Source organism: Pristis pectinata, chromosome 12 (assembly GCF_009764475.1).
Source record: "Pristis pectinata isolate sPriPec2 chromosome 12, sPriPec2.1.pri, whole genome shotgun sequence".
Lineage (NCBI taxonomy): Eukaryota > Metazoa > Chordata > Chondrichthyes > Rhinopristiformes > Pristidae > Pristis > Pristis pectinata.
The window spans coordinates 51,254,789-51,278,258 of NC_067416.1; the positions used below are offsets into that span (position 1 = coordinate 51,254,789).

At 50.8% G+C, this 23,470-nt stretch overlaps 1 protein-coding gene across 3 annotated transcripts in view; it reads left to right on the forward strand.

The window, feature by feature from the left end:
• The window catches only part of LOC127576556 (zinc finger protein 229-like), a 67,256-nt gene that overhangs the window by 25,017 nt on the left and 18,769 nt on the right, over positions 1-23,470 (forward strand). The window contains exon 1 of one of the 3 annotated variants that reach the window (XM_052027100.1): positions 21,354-21,626. The exons of the other annotated variants lie outside the window; for them this stretch is intronic. The gene's annotated coding sequence lies outside the window, so the exon portion shown is untranslated. Of the gene's footprint in view, positions 1-21,353; positions 21,627-23,470 lie in introns of those variants that run through there. 3 annotated transcript variants of the gene reach the window in all.

Genomic DNA, 23,470 nt, shown 5'->3' on the forward strand with positions numbered 1-23,470 from the left:
TCCTCAAATACTGGGGTGACATTTGCTGCCTTCCAAACTGTGGGAAATGTTCTCAAATCTGCAGAATGTTGGAAGATGACAAAACTATTCGTCCACTGTTTCCCTCAGCGCCTCATTCACACCCTGAGGACCCAGGTTATCAGCTCTGAATTTATCACCTTTACCTTCCTATTCATTCCTCCAGCTCTCATATTTTACTGATGATAATTTCATTGAGTTCCTCATTCAGTCTGTACCTGTCGTATTTCTGTGAGGCATTTTATGTCTTCTGTGAAGACAGACAGAAAATATTTGGTTAACTTCCCCGCCAATTCCTTACACATCAATATAGTTTCTCCTGTGTCTCTGTAAGGGACCAACATTAACCTGAGCTCAGCTCTTTGTACACACATATAGAAGCTCTGAGAATCTATTTTTATGTTTCTTGTCAGACAACTCTCATATTCCACTTTGCCTTTCTTTATCAATGCCTTGCCCCCCTTTGCTGAAATCTAACATTTTTCTAATCTGCAGGTTTACTGCTTTTTCTTGGCAAAATGTTAAGCCTTTTCTTTAATCTAACACTCCCTTTAACTTCTCTTATTATTGACCACTTTTCCTTGTGTTCTTTTTGCCTGTAAAGAATATATATTACATTGAAAGAATTAAAACTGAGTTTCCATGTTGTCCCTGCTTGTTTGCCATCATGTCCTTTAATCTTGTTTCCCAAATTTTGCCCCTGGCTTCAGCAGTTAGATTTACTATCGTAGTTTTAGATTGAACTCAATCCCTTCTGAATTTTTCTAAATCTGTCATAAAAACCACCAGATCATCAATTAACCCTTTCTCATAACGCAGTAAAGAATGTAAAATAGCTGTCCTCTCATTCGTTTCTCAGCACACTGATCTAGAAAACTATTTATTACAGACGTTATGAACCCGTGCCCCACACTGTTGCTGCAATTTGCCGCGGCCGATCTATAGAGTCAGAGAGTTAGAAAGCACGGAAACATGTCCTTTCACCCATCGAATCCAAGCCGACCAAGATGCCCCATCCAGGCTGCTCCCATTTGCCAGCATTTGGCCCAGACCCTTCTAAACCTTTCCGATCCACGGACCTGTCCAACTGTCTTTTAACAGTTGTTATTGTACCTGCCTCAAGCACTTCCTCTGGCAGCTGATTCCACACAGATACCACCCTTTGTGGAAACAAAAAAAGTTGCCCCTCAAGTTCCTATTAAATCTTTTCCCTCTAATCTTAAACCGATGCCCTCTGGTTCTTGATTCCCCAACTCTGGTGGGGGAGGGGGTGAAGACTGAGTGCATTCACCCTGTCTCTGCCCCTCATGATTTTATCAGATCTATAAGATCTCATAAAATCTTTATAACACCTCTATAAGATCTTAAAACACCTCTATAAGATCACCTCTCACTCCTATGCTCTAAGGAATAAAGTCCTAGCCTGTCCACAGTCCTCGGCCCACTGCCTCAGCTGATAAAGATCCCCTTGTAATTTTTGATAGCCTTCTTCATTGTCCACTCCAGCACCTATTTTCGTGTCATCTGCAAACTTACTCACCGTGCCCTGTGCTGTCGTATCCAAATCGTCGATGTGGACAACAAACAACAATGGGCCCAGCACCGAGCCCTGAGGCGCACCACTGGTCACGGGCCTCCAGTCCGAGAAACAACCTTCCAACATCACCCTCTGCTTTCTACCATCGAGCCAATTGTGTGTCCAATGAGCCAGCTCTCCCTGGATCCCATGCCATCTAACTTTCCAGAGCAGCCTGCCATGTGGAACCTGATCAAAGGCCTTACTGAAGTCCATATAAACCACGTTATCATCAACTTTCTTGGTCACATCATCAAAAAACCCAATCAGGTTCGTAAGACATGATCTCCCGTGCACAAAGCTGTGCGGAAATCCCTGAATCAACCGTGGAGACACGAGATTCTGCAGATGCTGGGATCTGGAGCGACACACACACACCAAATGCTGGAGGAACTCAGCAGGTCAGGCAGCATCTGTGGAGGGAAATAAACAGTCAACGTTTCGGGTCGAGACCCTTCTTCAGGACTCAACCTGAAACATGGACAGTTTATTTCCCTCCACAGATGCTGCCTGACCTGCTGAGTTCCTCCAGCATTTGGTGTGTGTTGTCCCTAATCAATCCCTGTCTGTTCAGATGGACGTGTATCTGATCCCTCAGAATCCTTTCCAGTAACTTGCCCATCACAGATGTTAGACTTACTGGTCTGTAGTTCCCAGGTTTCTCTTTCCCACCCTTCTTAAATGAAGACACAACATTCGCTCTCCTCCAGTCTACCGGCACCTCACCTGTGGCTAATGATGATGCAAATATCTCAGCCAGGGCTCCCGCAATTTCTTCTCAAGCCTCCCGCAGCGTTCTTGGACATACCTGGTCAGGCCCTGGAGATTTGTTAAACTTCATACCTTTTAAGACATCCAGCACCTCCTCGACTTTAATGTGGACTATCCCCAAGACCTCCCCATTTACTTTTCCCAGTTCTAAAGACTTCATGTCTTTCTCCACGGTTAAAAACAGAGGAGAAATATTCATGAAGGACCTTGTCTATCTTCTGCAGCTCCACACAAATATGTCCCTTTGGTCTTTGGGGGCTATATTCTCTCCAGTTAACTCTTTTCCCTTTTGTATAAAATCTCTCTGGATTCTCCTCAATCGTCTCTGCCCAAGCATCTCATGCCTCCTTTTAGCCCTCCTGATTTCCTTCCTGAGTACACTCCTGCATCTGCTATACTCCTCCAGGGATTCGCTTGATCCCAGCTTCCCGTACCTGACCCATGTTGCCTCCTTTTTCCTGGACAGGGCCTCCACATCCCTCGTCATCCAGGGTTCCCTTCTCCTACCAGCCTTGCCCTTCACTCTAATAGGAACACGCAGACCTTGAGCTCCCACTATCTCACCTTTCAAAGCATCACACTTGCCTGTGGTCTCTTTGCCCATGAACAGCCGACTCTAATCAACCTTTGCAAGCTCCTGTCTCATACTGTCAAAATTTGCCCTGCCCCAATTTCGAACTTGAACCTGTGGACCAGTTCTGTCCCTTTTCATAACTAGTTTAAAACTAATAGAACTATGGTCACTGGTGCCAAAGTGCTCCCCCACTGTCACCTCAGTCACCTGCCCTGCCCTATTGCTCAAGAGTAGGTCGAATTCGTTGTGTTTGTTCTTCATCAAGAGACAAACTTCGCATGGGTTTAACATAACAAATTATTAACCAACACCAGACTGGTTTGCTTTTCCTCTCTATTTACAGCCACTTCCTGTTCCCCAATGTGACCCCTTGCATTGCCTACTGGGAAGCGTAGTTCTTTCTTATAACTACATAATAACACATAACAACACAGATGCATCACGGCTTGGTACGGCAACTGCTCTGCCCTGGATCACAAGAAACTGCAGAGAGTTCTGGACACAGTCCATTGTGTCATGGACACCAGCCTCCCCTCCTTGGGCTCTGTCATTACCTCTCGCTGCCTTGGTGAAGCAGCCAGCATAATCAAAGACCCCACCCACTCTGGTCATTCTCTCTCCTCTCCCATCAGGTAGAAGATACAGCAGCCTGAGGGCACGTACCTCCAGGCTCAAAAGCTTCTATCCCACTATTGAACGGTTCCCTTAAATGATGAATTGGACTCTCAACCTCACAATCTACCTTATTATGACCTTGCATCTTATTGTCCACCTGCAATGCACTTCCCTGTAGCTGTGACACTTTACTCTGCATTCTGTGTTGTTTTACCCTTGTCCTACCTCAATGCATTGTGTAATGAATTGACCTGGTCTGGAAGGCTGCAACGTGCCCAGAGGGAAGAGGAGGTGCTGTTCCTCAGGCTGGTGTCGGGCCTCGTTGTTACAGTGCAGGGGGTTGCGGTAGGGGTGGGGGCGGGAGGGAGAATTAAAATGGCAGGTAACCGGGAGCTCAGGTTTGCTCCTGGGGACTGAACGCAGGTTCCCCACAGCGGTGACCCAAACTGTGTTCGGTTCCTCCGGTGTAGAGGAGGCCACACTGTGAGCACCCAGTGCAGTGAGTGGATTGGAAGAAGTGCAAGTGAATCGTGAATAAGAGGAAAAGGGCTTCCAGACCCCACATTAAATTCAATGCTGGGTAACTCATTCCCTCTGTTTGTATCACAACTGGTCACTTCTGCTGTCGATCATCTACCTGTAACATTGGAGAAACAAAGGACGGCAGATGCTGGAATCTGGATGAAAAACACGGTGATGCTGGAGGAACTCAGCAGGCCAGGCAGCATCCGTGGAGAAAAGCAGGCGGTCAACGTTTTGGGGTCAGGACCCTTCTTCAGGACTGAAGATAGGAAAAGGGGAAGCCCAATATAGGGTAACTAAGGAGAGAATAGGTCCCTTTTGGCATCAATGCTGTCATCTGTGTGTGGAACCACAAGAGAGGGGCGAGATCTTAAAAGAATATCTATATTTACACAGAAAAGGTCATACAAACTAAGGAATTAAGTATATGTGATGTCTTGGGACATATCATCATTACAAAAGATGTGGTTCTGGCAGTCTTAAAGCACATTAAGGTGGACAAATCTCCAGGGCCTGACCAATTGCGTCCCAAGACCTTGCAGGAAGAATAGGAAAGAAACTGCATGGGCCCTGGCAGAGTTATTTGCATCTTCCTTAGCCAGGGGAGAGATACCAGAAGTCTGGAGGGTGTGCCTTTATTTCAGAAGGGCTGCAAGGACAAGCCAGGGAACCACAGGCCAGTGAACCTAACATCAGTGGTGGGAAATTACTGGAGGGGATTCTGAGGGACAGGACCTACCAGCGTGTGGAAAGGCAAGGGCCGCTAAGGGACAGTCAGCACGGCTTTGTGAATGGGAAATCGTGTCTCACAAACATCACAGTGTTTTTCATCACAGGCGGAGGACTGTGCCGGGCTGCCGTGTGGGGAGCAGGCGCAGTCTGGGTCTTTGGCAGTTGCAGACACGATAGGACTGCAGATGCTGGAATCTGCCGCAAAAAGGCGGCTGGAGGAACTCGGCAGATCGAGCAGCATCTGTGGAGGCAGAGGGATGATTGGTGTTTCGGGTGAAGATACTGCATCAGGACTGAGCGTAGAGGGAAGACAGCCGGCATAAAGAGGTGAGAGGGAGGGGGGAGGCAGAGGTTGGGAGGTGGAACCAGGTGAGGTGGGAGATGATGGGCAGGTGGAGGCAGATGGGTTGGGGGTTGGGGGGAGGCAGAAGGTAGAGACATCGGCTGGAGCTGATGTGGAACCAGATAAGGGAGGGAACGTGAGCAGGTGGCAGCAGCTGGGGCAGGGGTAAGTAGACAGAGGCAGAGAGATGACAAGTGAAAGCTGGGAAGGGAGGAAGGATGATGAGCAGATGGAATCAGGGGCGGGAGGGGAACGGATCTCGGGAATGGGCGGTGGGGGAAAGAGGGAGGAGGAAAAGGTGAACAAAAGGAGAATCTGGGAGGAGTGGGAAAGGAACGAGAGTTGGTCGCCTGAAACTGTCAAATTCAACGTCCGTACCTTTGGGCTGTAGGCTCACCAAGTGGAATACAAAGTGCCGCTTTTCTAGTTTGTGTTTGGCCTCACCATGGCAGTGGAGAAGGCCGAGGACAAACAGGTCGGTGTGGAAATGAGGAGGGGAATTGAAATGAGCTGGAACCGGAAGCTCGAGGTGGCACATCATCCTTCACCATTTCTGCGTCAGGATCCCAGCACCAGTCACATCTTCCCCTCTTCCTCCACTTTCTTCCAAAGGACCACTCTCGGTGCTGGAGCAGCCGTCCAAAACTAGAGGCTCAATGTGAAAGGAGAAAGATTTAAAAAGGATTGGATCGGGTGGCAGCTGAGGGAATGTTTCTCATGGGGGACGAATCCAAATTTTCAGCAGCATGGTTTTGGGCTGAGGGGTCACCTGTTGGCGATAAGGAAGATTCTGTCACCTTTCCATCAATCAGAGAGACAGGGTGAGAGAAGCATCTACAAACTACATTGCAGTCATTCCCAGTTTTGAAAGCATCTCCTTAAACTCTGATCATCAGACACCAAACTCAAAAGGGCAGAATCTTTCCCCAACCTGACTTGGGAGTGGTTCCTCAGTTATTGTATTCAGGACAGAAATCAATGAATTTATTTTGAGGTGGTGAATGGGGGAATCAGGTAGGACAATGAATGAGGCACAGGATCTGTCAGGACAGTCCCGTATTGCAGTGACTCAGTTCTGTGACATTCAGCCCATTGAGAACAGCCGTGTTGAAAAGCGCTGGCAGTAGCATGGTAGTAGCATGCTAGTGTAGCTGTGGGCATGCTCTGTTGGCACCAGAAGTGTGGAGACACTTGCAGCGTTCCCCAGAACACTCGACGCAAAAGATGTATTTTACTGTGTGTTTCAATGTACATGTGACCAATAAAGATATCTTAAATATTTAAAAAAAAGTGTTACACTCCATTATTTTCTTCCCGAGGCTTGATGGATGGGGAATGTCACAGAAAGATACAGCACAGAAACAGGCCGACACAGTCCACAACTCCACACTGATCCCACATTCATCCTTTTTTTAAAATTCTCCCGACATTCTTGTCAACTCTCCCCAAATTCTCTCACTCACCAAGGGCAATTTACAGCAGCCAATTCACCTACCAACCAGCATGTCTTTGGTATGTGGAGGAAACTGGAGCTCCTGGGAGAAATTCCCAGTCACAGGGAGAACCCCCACACAGCCAGTAGCCAAGAGCTGGATTGAACCTGGGCTCCTGTCACTGCAAGGTAGCAGCTCTATTAGCTGTGCTGCTCTAATATCTGGGACAAGACCCCTGCTGAGCTCTTGTCTTTGCCATCAATCTGCTGAAAGTCCTGCACGAAATTCCGGGGGAAGCTCTTCACCCACACAGTTCAACAATGTGGAACGTGTCACCACACGGAGGGATGGAGGTGAACGACAAGAATGCATTGAATGGGAAGCCGAATGAGCACAGAGCTCGTAGAGCTGCTGCCTCACGTTGACAATGTTCAATCCCGACCTCGGGTGTTGACTGTATGGAGTTTGCACCTTCTCCCTGTGACTGTGTGGGTTTCCTCCCACGTCCCAGGAGGTGTGAGCTGAAAGGTTATTAAAGTCCTGTAAATTGTCCCTAATGTGTGGGTGATGAGTAGAATCTGCTGGTGGTGGGGGTGAAGCAGGGTGTGGTCAATGCAAAGGTAGGCAGAATTTTAAAAATGTATTAATGTAGGATCAGAGTAAATGACTGGTTGATAATCAGTGCAGACTCAGTGAGTCAAAGTGGCCATTTCTGTGCTGCATCTCTCTATTCCTCTGAATATTCATACTGGGTGAGATGGGAGGAGGCTGGTATGGAGCAGAAACACTGGAAGGCACCAGATGGGCTGAATGGCCTCTCTTTCTACTGTTCATTGTGTGCATTGCAGAGACAGGAAGGGCCTTAGATAAAGTGTTTCTAACAGAACTGCTTTATTTTAATCAGAGATCCAGAACATTGAACTCAGTGAAAGAGATCACAAAAGAAAATCATCTGTGCACAATGACCAGGGTTCAATCCTGGGCGAGATCAACAGTGTCAACAGAATCTGACCCCCGTGAACACCTGCAACACTTGTGAATTTGTGCTCGATTTCAGTAGCAGTGATGGTTGTATATTGAGCATACAGCATATTTAATCTTTCTCCGCAGTGTGAATTCGTTGGTGCCTCAGCAAATGGGACGACTGAGTGAATCCTTTCCCGCACTCGGAGCAGGTGTACAGCTTCTCCCCAGTGTGAACTCTCTGGTGCGTCATCAGGTTAGATAACACAGTGAATCCCTTCCCACACTTGGAGCAGGAGAACGGCTTATCCCGAGTGTGAACTCGCTGGTGTCTCAACAAAGGGGATGAATGAGTGAATCCCTTCCCGCACTTGGAGCAGGTGTATGGCCTCTCCCCAGTGTGAACTCGCTGGTGTGTCAACAAAGGGGACGAATGAGTGAATCCCTTCCCGCACTCGGAGCAGGTGTATGGCCTCTCCCCACTGTGAACTCGCTGGTGTATCCTCAGGCTGGATAAATGAGTGAATCCCTTCCCACACTCGGAGCAGTTGTACGGCTTCTCCCCAGTGTGAACTCGCTGGTGCGTCATCAGGTGGGATAACTGAGTGAATCCTTTCCCACAAGTTGAGCAGGAGAACGGCCTCTCCCCAGAGTGAACCCGCTGATGCATTTTCAGGTTGGATAACTGAGTGAATCCTTTCCCACACGTTGAGCAGGTGAACGGTTTCTCCCCAGTGTGAACTCGCTGGTGCATCACCAGACTTGATGACAAAGTGTATCCCTTCCCACATGTAGGGCAGGCAAAGGGCCTCTCCCTAGTGTGAACTCGCTGGTGTGTCATCAAGTCGTTTGACAGTCGGAATCCCTTCCCGCACGTCGAGCACATGAACGGCCTCTCCCCGGTGTGAACTCTCTGGTGTGTCAGCAATTGGGACGACTGAGTGAATCCCTTCCCGCACTCGGAGCAGGTGTATGGCCTCTCCCGGGTGTGAACCCGCTGGTGTGTCAACAAATTGGACGAATGACTGAATCCCTTCCCGCACTCGGAGCAGGTGTACGGCCTCTCCCCAGTGTGAACTCGCTGGTGTATCATCAGGCTGGATACCTCAGTGAATCCCTTCCCGCACTCAGAGCAGGTGTACGGCTTCTCCCCGGTGTGAATGCGCTGGTGCGTCATCAAGTTGGATAACTGAGTGAATCCTTTCCCACATGTTGAGCAGGAGAATGGCCTCTCCCCTGTGTGAACTCGCTGATGCATTTTCAGGTTGGTAAACTGAGTGAATCCTTTCCCACACGTTGAGCAGGTGAACGGTCTCTCCCCGGTGTGAACTCGCTGGTGTGTCAGCAGATGAGACGACTGAGTGAATCCCTTCCCGCACTCAGAGCAGGTGTACGGTCTCTCCCCAGTGTGAACTCGCTGGTGCTTCACCAGATTGGATGACGTAGTGCATCCCTTCCCACATGTAGGGCAGGCAAAGGGCCTCTCCCTTGTGTGAACTCGCTGGTGTGTCATCAAGCCAGATGACTTACGGAATCCCTTCCCGCACGTCGAGCAGATGAACGGTCTCTCCCCAGTGTAAACTCGCTGGTGTGACATCAAGTCGTAGAACTGAAGGAATCCCTTCCCGCACGTCGAACAGATGAATGGCCTCTCCCCGTCAGTGATCGAGATGAATGAGGGCAGGTAGAGAGAGAAATCAAACACAAAGAGATATTTTATTAACTGTGAAACACATGCTGCAGCTGTTGCTGGAACCACAGGCCTCGGCAACAGTTCTGGCCCACATTTCACAGTGTGAACGTTGCCTTGTCTCCAACTGCCTCTGTTAGTCTGTTAACCAGAAAGTTCGATAAAACATAGAGCGAGGCTGGGGTTGCCTCAGTGAACCCAATCAGAGACGCTGCTTTTTCCCCTTCATCTTTCCCTCCCCCAACCCCCCATCTAACCCTACCCCTCGCCATATCTCTCCCTCCACCCCAATCTCTCCTCCCCCACGCGCAACTATCCCTCCCCCAATCCCCCCCCCACCCATCCCTCCCCCAATCCCCCCCCCCACCCATCCCTCCCCCAATCCCCCCCCCACCCATCCCTCCCCCACCCCCACCTCCCCCACCTCCCCCTCCCCCAAACCTCTCTGCAAGTTGCTTTTGCTCTCTCCCAGGTCTAACGGAAGGGTCTCGGACTTGAAAAGTTCCCTGTTTCTCTTTCCACAGACGCTGCCCTCACCTGCTGAGGGCTTCCCGCACTCACTGCGTTTGCTTTGATTTCAAGCAGGGAAGTGCCCGGGTCGCCCGTGTGGAGCGGGAGGGGGAAGGGGAGAGAAAGGCCGGGACTGCTCAGTGTGGCCGCCCGCAGTGATCCTGCAGCCCGCACGGATTCTCACCCCAACCGTGGGCCGGACCCCGGACTCGACGAAACTTCCGGGTCCAATATGGCGCGCAAATGACGTCACCTCCATTGCGCGCCTGCGCTGTGGGCTCGCTCACTGCAGCCAGAGCGCTTTATCGAACGCGGTGTCTCTTGGGTAAATTCGGCTGCCATGCGAACCAACCTGAACAGCGCCTTTAAATAGCTTCGTTCTCCACCGCAAATCATTCTGCCGACAATAACTGTCTGATGAAGGAAACACTGTTGTCAGTCTCTGCATAGAAAGCTCCAGAGATCTATCCCCTGATTTACAAACGATGTCCCTGAGTTATCTCATCAGGAGACACAATATCAGGCAACCTATCAGACCAGACAAAGCAGAAAATGTCAGGAATCAGCCAGGGGTCCTGCTCCCCGTCACTGCCCAGTGACCCCTAGGGAATCACCCAGGGTACCTGCTCTCCATCCCAGCTGTGCAGAAAACCCCACCTCCAGCTGTGCCTCACCAGAGGAGCTGATTTTCCTGTGTTTGGGACATTAAAGAGCCACTAACACAATGATGCAAATACACGGCACACACACAGGTCGCATTCACCCACAGAGCAGACGGGTGAATTATTCTGGGACAACTCACCAAGTTGTTTGTGCGGGAATCCATTGAAAACCAACCTGCTCGCTCCGACCCCCGCTGAATGGACAGTGTTCAGGAGCAAGAGCTCCTGCTGGTTCCCCCTCTCTCTCTAACCGAGGGGTCACTGGGCAGTGATGGGGAGCAGGAACCCCGGCTGATTCCCCCTCTTTCTCTCACACAGTGCTCCTTGAGGCAGGAACCCTCTCTCACCCACGGGTCACTGTGAGTGATTGGGAGCAGGAATTTGTGTTTGGCTCGTTCTGAGCCAGATCCCATAGGGATTGCCCACAGATCGAGGGCCCAGACACGATGGACGCAGACACGGACTCTGTATCCGTGTACAGAACGGGCACCTGATGTGTCTCCTTGCACTCGGTGTGATGTTTTCAACTCTGCTGTTGGTACAAGATTCTGCGGAAGCTGTTGGTGAGACCGGACCGGGATCATGTGTGTCGCTCCGGTTTCCATTCTGCGGGAAGGGTGTCATGTGCAGGGACAGGGTTCACGGGGATGTCGCCGGGACCGCAGGGCTTGAGTTATAAGGAGAGACTGGACAGGCTGGGACTGTTTCCCCGGAGCGAAGGAGGCCGAGGGGGGACCTTATAGAGGTTTATAAAACCACAAGGTGCCCCCCGCCCCCTCCAGGGTAGGGGAGTCTAAAACTAGAGGGCACAGGTTTAAGGTGAGAGGGGAGAGATGTAAAGGGGCAACTTTTTCACCCAGAGGGTGGGGAGTGTGTGGAACGAGCTGCCGGAGGAAGGGGCAGAGGCCGGGACAATGACAGCATTTAAAAGTTACCTGGACAGGACGGTGGACAGGAAAGGTTTAAGAGGGGTATGAGACAAACACAGGTAAATGGGACCAGCTTGGAGAGACAGCTTGGTCAGTATGGACCAGTTGGGCCGGAGGGCCTGTTTTCCTGCTGTATAACGATGATTCTAAGAGTGGGGGGGCATCGTGATCAGGGATGATATAAACAGGAGATGTGCTCAGGAACAAATAACAAAGGGAAGGAGATGGGGGTGGGGGATGGGGGTGCAGGGTGATATGGGGGGTGGGGGATGGGGCAGGAGGAGATGGGGGTGTAGGGTGAGATTGGGGTGGGGGATGGGGGCAGGAGGAGATGGGGGTGTGGGAGGAGATGGGGTGGGAGGAGATGGGGGTAGGGGGCGGGAGGAGATGGGGTGTGTGGGGGAGGGGGGTGTCGGGTTAGAGTGAGGGAGATGGGGGAGGGTGCGAGAGGAGGTGGGGTGGGAGGTGGGAGGAGGTGGGGGAGGGGTGGTAGATGATGGGGGTTGAGGAGGGGGAGGTGAGGGGAGATAGTGGGGATAGTGTGTGCTCAGAGATCAGCCCTGCTCTGGATGAATGTGGGGGGGGGGGTGATAAAAGGTGATAATCGGGCCACAAGGACTCCTCCCCCAAAACCCCACCCGAACCCCACCCCACTCCAGGGCCAGGAGCCAGAACGCGCAGCCGCTCGGTGGCCTTCACGATTGGCTGCCGTTGGGAGACCTGACGTCATGCTACTTTGAGGGTGCGCTGCCTGAATTGTGGTGAGGGGCAGAATGCGACCCGCCATATTGATGAGGGGCGGAGTCGGACCCGCCATGTTGGTGAGGGGCAGAGTCCGGCCCGCCATGTTGGTGAGGGGCGGAGGCGCGTCACATCTGCCAGTGGTTTCACCTCCTTCCCGGCGCTGCCGCCTGCAGCCGCAGGAGGTGCAGCCCTTGTCCCTGCAGCTCCTCCCTCCCCACCGTCCCGGGGCCCGAACAGCCTCCCAGCTGAGGCACAGCTTCACCTGCAGCCGCGCCAACCTGGTCCCACACACTGGGTGCTGCCAGTGTGTGCTCCACAGAGTCAGAGAGCAACACAGGGGGTCCCCGGGGGGGTGTGTTAATGTTTACAGGGAGTCCCCGGGGTGTTAATATCTACAGGGGGTCTGCGGCAGTGTTTACATTCTCGGTGAGTCTGTCAGTCCTGCTGTGGATTCGGTTTCCCGTTCTCTCCCGTTACCCTCCACATCCACCCGCGCTCCATAACCACCCCGTGATTTCGCTGTGAATGTGCACTCCTGCTGATGTCGGGAGGACCACAATATATCGTGCAGATGATCGCTGGACAGACGAAGCCTTGGTAAATGACTCTGCGGGTGTTTGCCCTCAGGCTGCAGATAAATCGGACATGATTTAAACTTTATTTGTTTGCTGTTTATTTTCAAGTTGCTGTTTGCTGCACATTTAGTGTCACCTGTAGCTCAGCACAGGTCTGTCGCTGTGTAATGCCGGGGTACAGTACCGGTGGGGACAGGTCCGTCGTTGTGTGACGCCGGTGTACTCTATGTGTGTGTGTGTGTGTGTGTGTGTGTGTGTCTGTGAAGCAGTGACGCAGGGTGTAGAGGGTCCCTACAGTCCCACGGAGATCGGCTCCCACTCACACACATCTCTTCCGTTGTGGGTTGACGTTGACATTCAGGACACTTGTTTCCCGGGATGGAGGAGAGCAGGGATTTACTCTGTGGGTAGGGAAGGAAGGAGGAGGGAGCAGGGAGGAGGAGGGGGGAGGGAGCAGGGAGGAGGAGGGAGGAGGGAGCAGAGAGGAGGAGGGAGGAGGGAGCAGGGAGGAGGAGGGAGAGGGGAGCAGAAATATTTACACTTTAATATTGAACTGGTCACATCTCAGCTTCAAGACCAATACATCTCGGGTATCTGGGGGTACTGGGAGGGGGAGAGAGACAGACAGAGTGACACAGAGAGAGAGAGAGAAAGACAGACAGACAGACAGTGACACAGAGAGAGAGAGAGAGAGAGACAGAGAGAACGAGAGAGAGACACACACAGACAGAGAAAGAGAGAGCGAGAAAGAGAGAGAGAGACACACACACACACACACACACACACACACACACACAGGAACTGAGAGTGGGTGACGGTGTCAGTGACCAATCGATAACACTCAGTCCGTCCCCAGTACCTCACGGGTAGAGAGAGTGGGTCACGGTGTCAGGGGCCGATGAGTTTACTCACCAGCTTTTCCAAAGCCCTTGTGATTTCAATATCGGCCGGACAAAGTTCGCTGCCAATCAAGGTAAACTCGACTATTGCAGTAACCCGTGTTCTCTGGAGATCTGTGTGAAGGGGAAGAGAGTTGATGCACAAGCAGCAAAGACACGGGCAGTGACCCTGAGAGTCTCCACAAAGATGATCAATCTTTGGCTCCTTCAGGCCTTCACTCTCCATTGCCCCCGTGCTCATCGCCTCCGATCAGCCCTGGACTGCTTTCCCTGCCCACCGACTCCTCAGGTAAATGCCCGGCCTCATCCCCCCAACTCCCCCTCCCCTCCGCGTCCCTTTGAATCCCCTGCCACAGCCGCCACGCTCGGCGCCAACCTCCCGGCCCCTGTGCTGCAGGACTCCGGTTTGATCTGCCTGCTCCACAACGTGCGGTTGTGTGAGCCCGCTGAGGGTTTACACGGCTGCAACACCACTTCCTGACTTTCGTGCCCCGTGCCCGACCGATGAAGGCAAGTGTGCCCGATTGGTGACCCATAGAACATCGAGCACTACAGCACAGCACAGGCCCTTCGGCCCACTATGTTGTGCCAACATTTTATCCTGCTCGAAGATCTATCTGACCCTTCCCTCCCACATCGCCCCCCATTTCTCTATCATTCATGTGTCTATCCAAGAGTCTCTTCAATGTCCCTAATGTATCTGCCCCCACAACCTCTGCCGGCAGTGAGTTCCACGCACCCACCGCTCTCTGTGTAAAAAAACTTACCCCCTGACATCCCCCTTATGCCTTCCTCCAATCACCTTAAAATGATGTCCCCTCGTGTTAGCCGTTGTCGCCCTAAAAGTCTCTGACTGTCCACTCGATCTATGCCTCTGATCAACTTGTACACCTCTATCAAGTCACCTCTCATCCTCCTCCTCTCCAAAGAGAAAAGCCCAAGCTCACTCAACCTATCCTCATGACATGCTTTCCAATCCAGGCAGCATCCTGGTAAATCTCCTCTGCACCCTCTCTAAAGCTTCCACATCCTTCCCATAATGAGGCGACCAGAACTGAACACAATACTCCAAGTGTGGTCTGACCAGAGTTCTATCGAGCTGCAACATCACCTCGTGGCTCTTGAACTCAGCACCCTGACTAATGAAGGCCAATACTCCATACGCCTTCTTAACAACCCTGCCGACCTCGCTGGGGTCCCAGCACTGATCCCCACTGACGTCGGGCTAACTGGTCCGCAAACCCCTCAGTTGTCTCTGATGGGGAACAGAACCAAATGCAGAACAGGACGAGGCCCTTCAGCCCACCCAGTCTGTGCTGATGACAAACCAATCTGACAAATCCCGTCCACCTGCACACAATCCAGATCCCTGCAATCCCTACTTGTTCACGTGTCTGTCTAAATGTCTCTTAAACACATACAGGACCCCGAGGTCACATACCACCAGGCTCAAGGACAGCTTCTATCCCATGGTGATAAGACTATTGAATGGTTCCCTTAAACGATGAGATGGACCCTTGACCTCACAATCTACCATATTATGACCTTGCACCTTAATGTCTGCCTGCACTGCACTTCCCTGCAGCTGTGACACTTTACTCTGTAGTGTTATTGTTTTTACCCTGTACTACCTCAATGAACTGTGCAATAAATTGATCTGTACGAACAACGTGCAAGACAATTTTTCACTGGACCTCGGTACAAGTGACAATAATAAACCAGATAAGATATCTTTATCAGTCACATGTACATCGAAACACACAGTGAAATGCATCTTTTGCTTAGAGTATTCTGGGGGCAGCCCACAGGTGTCGCCATGCTTCTGGTGCCAACATAGCATGCCCACAACTTCCTAACTCGTACGTCTTTGGAATGTGGGAGGAAACCCACGCAGATACATGGGGAGAACATACAAACTCCTTGCAGACAGTGGCCAGAATTGAACCCAGGTCGCTGGTGCTGTAATAGTGTTATGCTATCTGCTACACTACCAGTACCAATACCAACAGACACAGAGCTGGAGGAACTCAGTGGGACAGGCAGCACCTACGGAGGGAAATGGACAGTCGATGTTTCAGGTCGAGACCCTTCATCGCAATCCTGAGATTACAACCCTGGAAGTCCTGCTTCAGAACGTAGATTACAGCACAGTACAGGCCCTTTGGCCACGATGTTGTGCCGACATTTTATCCTGCTCTAAAATCTATCTCACCCTTCCCTCCCACATACCCCTCAGGCATGGTAGTGTAGCAGTCAGTGTAATGCTAGTACAACAGCAGCGACCCAGGTTCAATTCCAGCCCCTGTCTGCAAGGAGTCTGTGCGTTCTCCCCGTGTGTCTGCGTGGGTTTCCTCCGGGTGCTCTGGTTTAATAGAACATAGAACAGTATAGCACAAAACAGTCCCTTTGGCACACAATGTTGTACCAACCTTTAAACTTCACCTAAGACTATCTAACCCCTTCCTCCCACATATCCCCCTATTTTAAATTCCTCCATATGCTTATCTAGTAATGTCTTGAATTTGCCCAATGTACCTGCCTCCACCACTGCCGCAGGCAGCACATTCCATGCCCCAACCTCTCCCTGGGTAAAAAACCTTCCTCTGATATCTCCCTTGAACTTCCCACCCATTACTTTAAAGCTATTCCCTCTTGTATTGAGCATTGGTGCCCTGGGAAAGAGGTGCTGGCTGTCCACTCTATCTATTCCTCTTAATATTTTGTACACCTCTATCATGTCTCCTCTCATCCTCCTTCTCTCCAAAGAGTAAAGCCCTCGCTTGCTTAGTCTCTCCTCATAATGCATACTCTCTAAACCAGGGAGCATGCTGGCAAATCTCCTCTGCACCCTTTCCAACGTTTCCACATCCTTCCTAAAATGAGGCGACCAGAACTGGACACAGTACTCTAAGTGTGGTCTAACCAGAGTTTTATAGAGCTGCATCATTACCTCGCAGCTCTTAAACTCGACTTATGAAAGCTAACACCCCATAAGCTTTCTTAACTACCTTATCCACCTGTGAGGCAGCTGTCCGGGATCTGTGGATATGGACTCCCAGATCCCTCTACTCCTCCACACTACCAAGAATCCTGCCATTAACTTTGACTTGGAGTTTGTCCTTCCAAAGTGTAACACCTCACACTTCTCCGGACTGAACTCCATCTGCCACTTCTCAGCCCAGCTCTGCATCCCATCAATATCCCTCTGCAATCTTTGAGAATCCTCTGCACTATCCACAACACCACCAACCTTTGTGTCATCTGGAAAATTGCCAACCCACCCTTCTACCCCCTTATACAAGTCATTAATAAAAATCACGAAAAGCAGAGGTCCCAGAACCGATCCTTGTGGGACACCACTAGTCACAGCCCTCCAATCTGAATGCACTCCCTCCACCATGACCCTCTGCTTTCTACAGGCAAAACAATTCTGAATCCACATGGCCAAGCTTCCCAGGATCCCATGCCCTCTGACCTTCTGAAGAAGCCTACCATGTGGAACCTTGTCAAATGCCTTACTAAAATCCATGTAGATCACATCTACTACACTACCCTCATCAATCTGCCTGATCACCTCCTCAAAGAACACTATCAGGCTTGAGAGACATGATCTGCCCTTCACAAAGCCATGCTGGCTGTCCCTGATCAGTTCATGATTCTCTAAATGCCCATAGGTCCTATCTCTAAGAATCCTTTCCAACAGCTTGCCCACCACAGACGTAAGGCTCACTGGTCTATAATTCCCTGGACTACCCCTACTACCTTTTTGAATAAGGGGACAACATTTGCCACCCTCCAATCCTCCAGTACTATTCCTGTGGAAAACAAGGACTCGAAGATCCTATCCAAAGGCTCAGCAATCTCCTCGCTCACCTCGCGGAGCAGCCTGGGGAATATTCTGTCAGGCCCCAGGGACTTATCTGTCCTAATATTTAACAGCTCCAACACATCCTCTCTCTTGATATCCACATGCTCTAGAACATTAACCTCACCAACACTGTCCTCAGCGTCATCAAGGCCCCTCTCCTTGGTGAATACTGAAGAGAAGTATTCATTGAGGACCTCACCCACTGCCACAGCTTCCAGGCACATCTTCCCACCTTTATCCCTAATCAGTCCTACCTTTACTCCCGTCATCCTTCTGTTCTTCACATAAGTGAAAAATGCCTTGGGGTTTTCCTTAACCCGACTCGCCAAGGCCTTTTCATGTCCCCCTCGTGCTCTCCTCAGCCCCTTCCTAAGCTTCTTCCTTGCTACCCTATATTCCTCAAGAGCACCATCTGATCCTTGCTGCCTGAACCTCATGTATGCTGCCTTCTTCCTCCTAACTAGATGTTCCACCTCTCTTGTCAACCATGGTTCCTTCACCCTGCCATTCTTTCTCTGCCTCACCGGGACAAATTTATCCCTAACATCCTGCAAGAGATCCCTGAACAATAACCACGTCTACAGTACATCTCACTTCAAAATTGTCATCCCAATTCACACTCGCAAGATCTAGCCTTATAGCCTCATAATTTGCCCTTCACCAATTAAATATTTTCCTGTCCTCTTTGCTCCTGTCCTTGTCTATGACAATGCTAAAGGTTAGGGAGCAGTGGTCACTGTCCCCCAAATACTCACCCACTGAGAGATCTGTCACCTGACCTGGTTCGGTACCTACTACTAGATCTAATACGGCATTCCCTCTCGTCGGCCTGTCAACATACTGTGACAGGAATCCGTCCTGGACACACTTAACAAACTCTGCCCTGTCTAAACCTGTGTCTGCCTGTGTTTCATCCGGGTGCTCCGGTTTCCTCCCACATTCCAAAGGCGTACGGGTTGGGAAGTTGTGGGCGTTCTATGTTGGTGCCAGAAGCGTGGAGACACTTGCGACTGCACTGTGAGGTAGCAGCTCTATTAGCTGTGCTGCTCTAATATCTGGGACAAGATCCCTGCTGAGCTCTTGTCTTTGCCATCGATCTGCTGAAAGTCCTGCAGGAAATTCCAGGGGAAGCTCTTCACCCACACAGTTCAACAATGTGGAACGTGTCACCACACGGAGGGATGGAGGTGAACGACAGCAATGCATTGAATGGGAAGCCGAATGAGCACAGAGCTCGTAGAGCTGCTGCCTCACGTTGACAATGTTCAATCCCGACCTCGGGTGTTGACTGTGTGGAGTTTGCACCTTCTCCCTGTGACTGTGTGGGTTTCCTCCCACGTCCCAAGAGGTGTGGGCTGAAAGGTTATTAAAGTGCTGGAAATTGTCCCTAATGTGTGGGTGATGAGTAGAATCTGCTGGTGGTGGGGGTGAAGCAGGGTGTGGTCAATGCAAATGTGGGCAGAATTTTAAAAATGTATTAATGTAGGATCAGAGCAAATGACTGGTTGATAATCAGTGCAGACTCAGTGAATCAAAGGGCCCATTTCTGTGCTGCATCCCTCTCCTCCTCTGAATATTCATACTGGGTGAGATGGGAGGAGGCTGGTGTGGAGCAGAAACACTGGAAGGTACCAGATGGCTGAATGGCCTCGCTTTCTGCTGTTCATTGTGTGCATTGCAGATACAGGAAGGGCCTCAAATAAAGTGTTTCAAACAGAACTGCTTTATTTTAATCATAGATCCAGAACAATGAACTCTAACTCAGTGAAAGAGATCACAAAAGAAAATGAACTGTGCCCAATGACCAGGGTTCAATCCTGGGCGAGATCAGCAGTGTCGACAGAATCCGACCCCCGTGAACACCTGCAACACGTGAATTTGCGCTATATTTCAGTAGCAATGATGGTTGTATATTTAGCATACTGCATGTTTAATCTTCCTCCGCAGTGTGAATTCGCTGGTGTTTCAGCAAATGGAATGACTGAGTGAATCCCTTCCTGCACTCAGAGCAGTTGTATGGCTTCTCCCCAGTGTGAACTCGCTGGTGTCTCCACAAATTGGATGAATCAGTGAATCCCTTCGCACACTCGGAGCAGGTGTACGGCCTCTCCCCGGTGTGAAGCCGCTGGTGTATCAGCAGTTGAGATGACTGAGTGAATCCCTTCCCACACGTCGAGCAGATGAACGGCTTCTCCCCGGTGTGAACTCTCTGGTGTGTCAGCAAATGCGACGACTGAGTGAATCCCTTCCCACAGACAGAGCAGGCGTACGGCTTCTCCCCAGTGTGAACCCGCTGGTGTTTCAACAGGTCAGACGAATGAGTGAATCCCTTCCCGCACGTCGAGCTGATGAACAGCCTCTCCCCGGTACAAACTGTCTAATGCCTCGGTAACTGGGACGACCGAATGAATCCCTTCTCGCACTCGGAGCAGGAGTACGGCCTCTCCCCAGTGTGAACTCGCTGGTGTATCATCAGTCTGGATAACTGAGTGAATCCTTTCCCACATGTTGAGCAGGAGAACGGCCTCTCCCCAGTGTGAACTCGCTGGTGTGTCATCGGAATGGATAACCGAGTGAATCCCTTCCTGCACGTCAAGCAGGTAAACGGCCTCTCCCCAGTGTGAACTCTCTGGTGCGTCAGCAAATTGGTTGACTGAGCAAAGCCCTTCCCACACCCCAAGCAGGAGAATGGCCTTTCCCCAGCATGAACTCGCAGGTGCGTCATCAGGCTGGATAACTGAGCCAATCCCTTACCACACGTTGAGCAGGAGAATGGCTGCTCCCCAGTGTGAACACGCTGGTGTGTCCATAGGAGGGATGACTGAAGGAAGCCCTTCGCACACTCAGTGCAGATACACGGCCTCTTTATGAATTTGTTGGTGCATCAGCAACTGGAATGACCGAGTGACTCCCCTCCCACACTCAGAGCAGGTGAACGGCCTCTCCCCAGTGTGGATTCGCTGATGTTGTGTTTGATATTTGCATGAACAAATCCTCTGCTGGTTGTATCCTGTAAAAGAAATTTACAGAAGTCATCAAGAGGTACAGAACAGTATTTCAGCTGAGATTTTAGTCTTTGTAGCGAGCTGTTATAATAATGACAAACACAAGCTTGAGGAACAACGTCATCTTCCATCTGGGAACATTGCAGCATCCAGACTGGCATCAAAATCTCTGGTTGTCTTTCCATCTATAATCAGAATGGGCCATATCTGCCACTTCCCTTTGTTCTACCCGTTGCCTCCCTCACCTGCTCTGCCACTGAAATTCAATGTGTTTTCTGTCTTTCACTGTTAAAAGGGGTATCAAACCCAAAACATTCCCTCTTTCTGCAGACTGCAGATGCTGGAAATCTGAAGCAATACATAAGGGAGCTGGAGGAACTCAAAGTGGGTCAGGCAGCATCTATGGAGGGAAGTGGACAGTCAACGTTTTGGGTCTTGGTGATGTTGGACTTGGCGATTGTATTGGTATTGGTTTATTATTGTCACGTACCAAGGTACAGTGAAAAACGTGTCTTGCAAACTGATCCTACAGGTCAATTCATTACACAGTGCAGTTACATTGAGTTAGTACAGAGTGCATTGAGGTAGTACAGGTAAGAACAATAACAGTACAGAGTAAAGTGTCACAGCTACAGAGAAAGTGCAGTGCAATAAGGTGCAAGGTCAGATCAGAATATGATTGAATTTTATACCAAGATGGAAAGTGATATCGTGAATCTGAAACCAAGGTGTTATGTCAAAAGCAACACACACAAAATGCTCCCCTCCCCTCTGCCTTCCCTCTCCCCTCCCTCCTCTGCCCTCCCCCTTCCGTCTCTCCACTTCACTCTCCCCCTTTCCCCCCTCCCCTGCCCTCCGCTTCCCGCTTCCCCCTCTCCCTCTGCCCTCCCCCCTTCATCTGGCCTCCCCCTTCCCCTTCCCTCTCTGCCCTCTCTCCCCTCCCCCTTCCTCTTCTCCGCCCTCCCACTTCTCCCCCTCCCCTCCAGATCTGGGTCCCGGGACTTGAGCAAAATCTGACGCAGGGCCCGACCCGACAGAGGGTCCTCTGCCGGGACCGCTGCTGCCCGCCCCGCTGTGCTCAGCCGCTTGTCCCTCCTGCTCTGGGATTGTCCTGTTTTAATGCAGACGGGAGGTGCGGTTCTGCGGCGGGAGGAGCTGGTTCCGGCTTCCGAACGGAGGAGCCTTCAGTCGAGCTGGGTGAATGGAGTTTTCAGTTGTGCGGGGAGAGGAGGCTGGAGCGGGGGCAAAGCCGATGTCTCTGCCGGGGGAAGGGCCACAGCGTCGCCGCCTGGTCGGGTGTTCGAGATCCGGCAGCCTGGAGAGCGTTGGGAGAGAGAGGGGGAGACAGAGAGAGAGAGACAGAGATAAAACAAAGGAGATCTTGCAGCGCCAAAACGCTGGCACCGCCTTGGATGATTTAGCAAAAATATTTAAACCTGGTGTCCACTGGTCCTGGAGCCATCTCCTCGTTACACTGCACACAAAACCATCTTTTTTATACTCTCCACTCCTCAGAAGCACTTCTCCCGTCAATATGTGAAGCTAAACCCGCCCCCCGATCTCCGGAATCACTCGCATGTGTCCCCGAAAAGAAATTCCCAACTCTGCGTCCGCTTGTGAGGTCCGAGCTGAGTGAATCTTGTTAAAAGGAGCCACTTACAAACAGTGAATGTCTCTCGTCACTACGTTGGGGCATTCGGCTTGGTATTTTGGTATTGGTATTGGTTTATTATTGTCACTTGTACCGAGGTACAGTGAAAAACTTGTCTTGCATTTCGTTGGTACAGGTCAACTCATTACACAGTTCAGTTACATTGAGTTAGTACAGAGTGCATTGAGGTAGGACAGGTAAAAGCAGTAACAGTACAGAGTAAAGTGTCACAGCGACAGAGAAAGTGCAGTGCAATAAGGTGCAAGGTCACAACAAGGTAGATTGTGAGGTCAAAGTCCATCTCATTGTATAAGGGAACCATTCAAAAGTCTTATCACAGTTGGGTAGAAGCTGTCCTTGAGCCTGGTGGTAGGTGCCCTCAGGCTCCTGTATCTTCTGCCCGATGGGAGAGTAGAGAATGACCTGGTTGGGTGGGGTCTTTGATTATGCTGGCTGCTTCACCAAGGCAGCGAGAGGTAAAGACGGAGTCCAAGGAGGGGAGGCTGGTGTCCGTGATGCGCTGGGCTGTGTCCACGACTCTCTGCAGTTTCTTCTGGTCCTGGCCAGAGCAGTTGCCATACCAAGCCCTGATGCATCCAGATAGGATGCTTTCTATGGTGCATCGATAAAAGTTGGTGAGTGTCAAAGGGGACATGCCAAATTTCTTTATCCCCCTGAGGAAGTAGAGGCACTGGTGAGCTTTCTTGGCCGTGGCGCCTACGAGATTTGACCAGGATAGGCTATTGGTGATGTTCACTCCCAGGAACTTGAAGCTCTCAACCTTCTCGACCTCAGCACTGTTGATGTAGACAGGTGCATGTACACCGCCCCCTTTCCTGAAGTCAATGACCAGCTCTTTTGTTTTGCTGACATTGAGGGAAAGGTTGTTGTCATGACACCATTCCACTAAGCTCTCTATCTCCTTCCTGTGCTCCACTTCATCGCTGTTTGAGATACGGCCTCCAATGGTGGTATCATCTGCAAACTTGTAGATGGAGTTAGAGCAGAATCTCACCACACGGCCATGAGTGTATAGGGAATAGAGTAGAGGGCTGAGGACGCAGCCTTGTGGGACACCAGTGTCGGAGGTATTGCTGCCTATCCTCACTGATTGCGGTCTGTTTGCTAGAAAGTCCAGGATCCAGTTACAGAGGGAGGTGTTGAGTCCTAGGTCTCGGAGTTTGGTGACAAGCTTGCTTGGGATTATTGTATTGAAGGCAGAGCTGTAGTCAATAAACAAAAGTCTAACGTAGGTGTCTTTACTGTCCAGGTGCTCCAGAGCTGAGTATAGGGCCAGGGAGATCACATCCGCTGTAGACCTGTTTCATCGATAGGCAAATTGCAGTGGGTCCAGGTTGTCTGGGAGGCTGGAGTTGATACGTGCCATGAC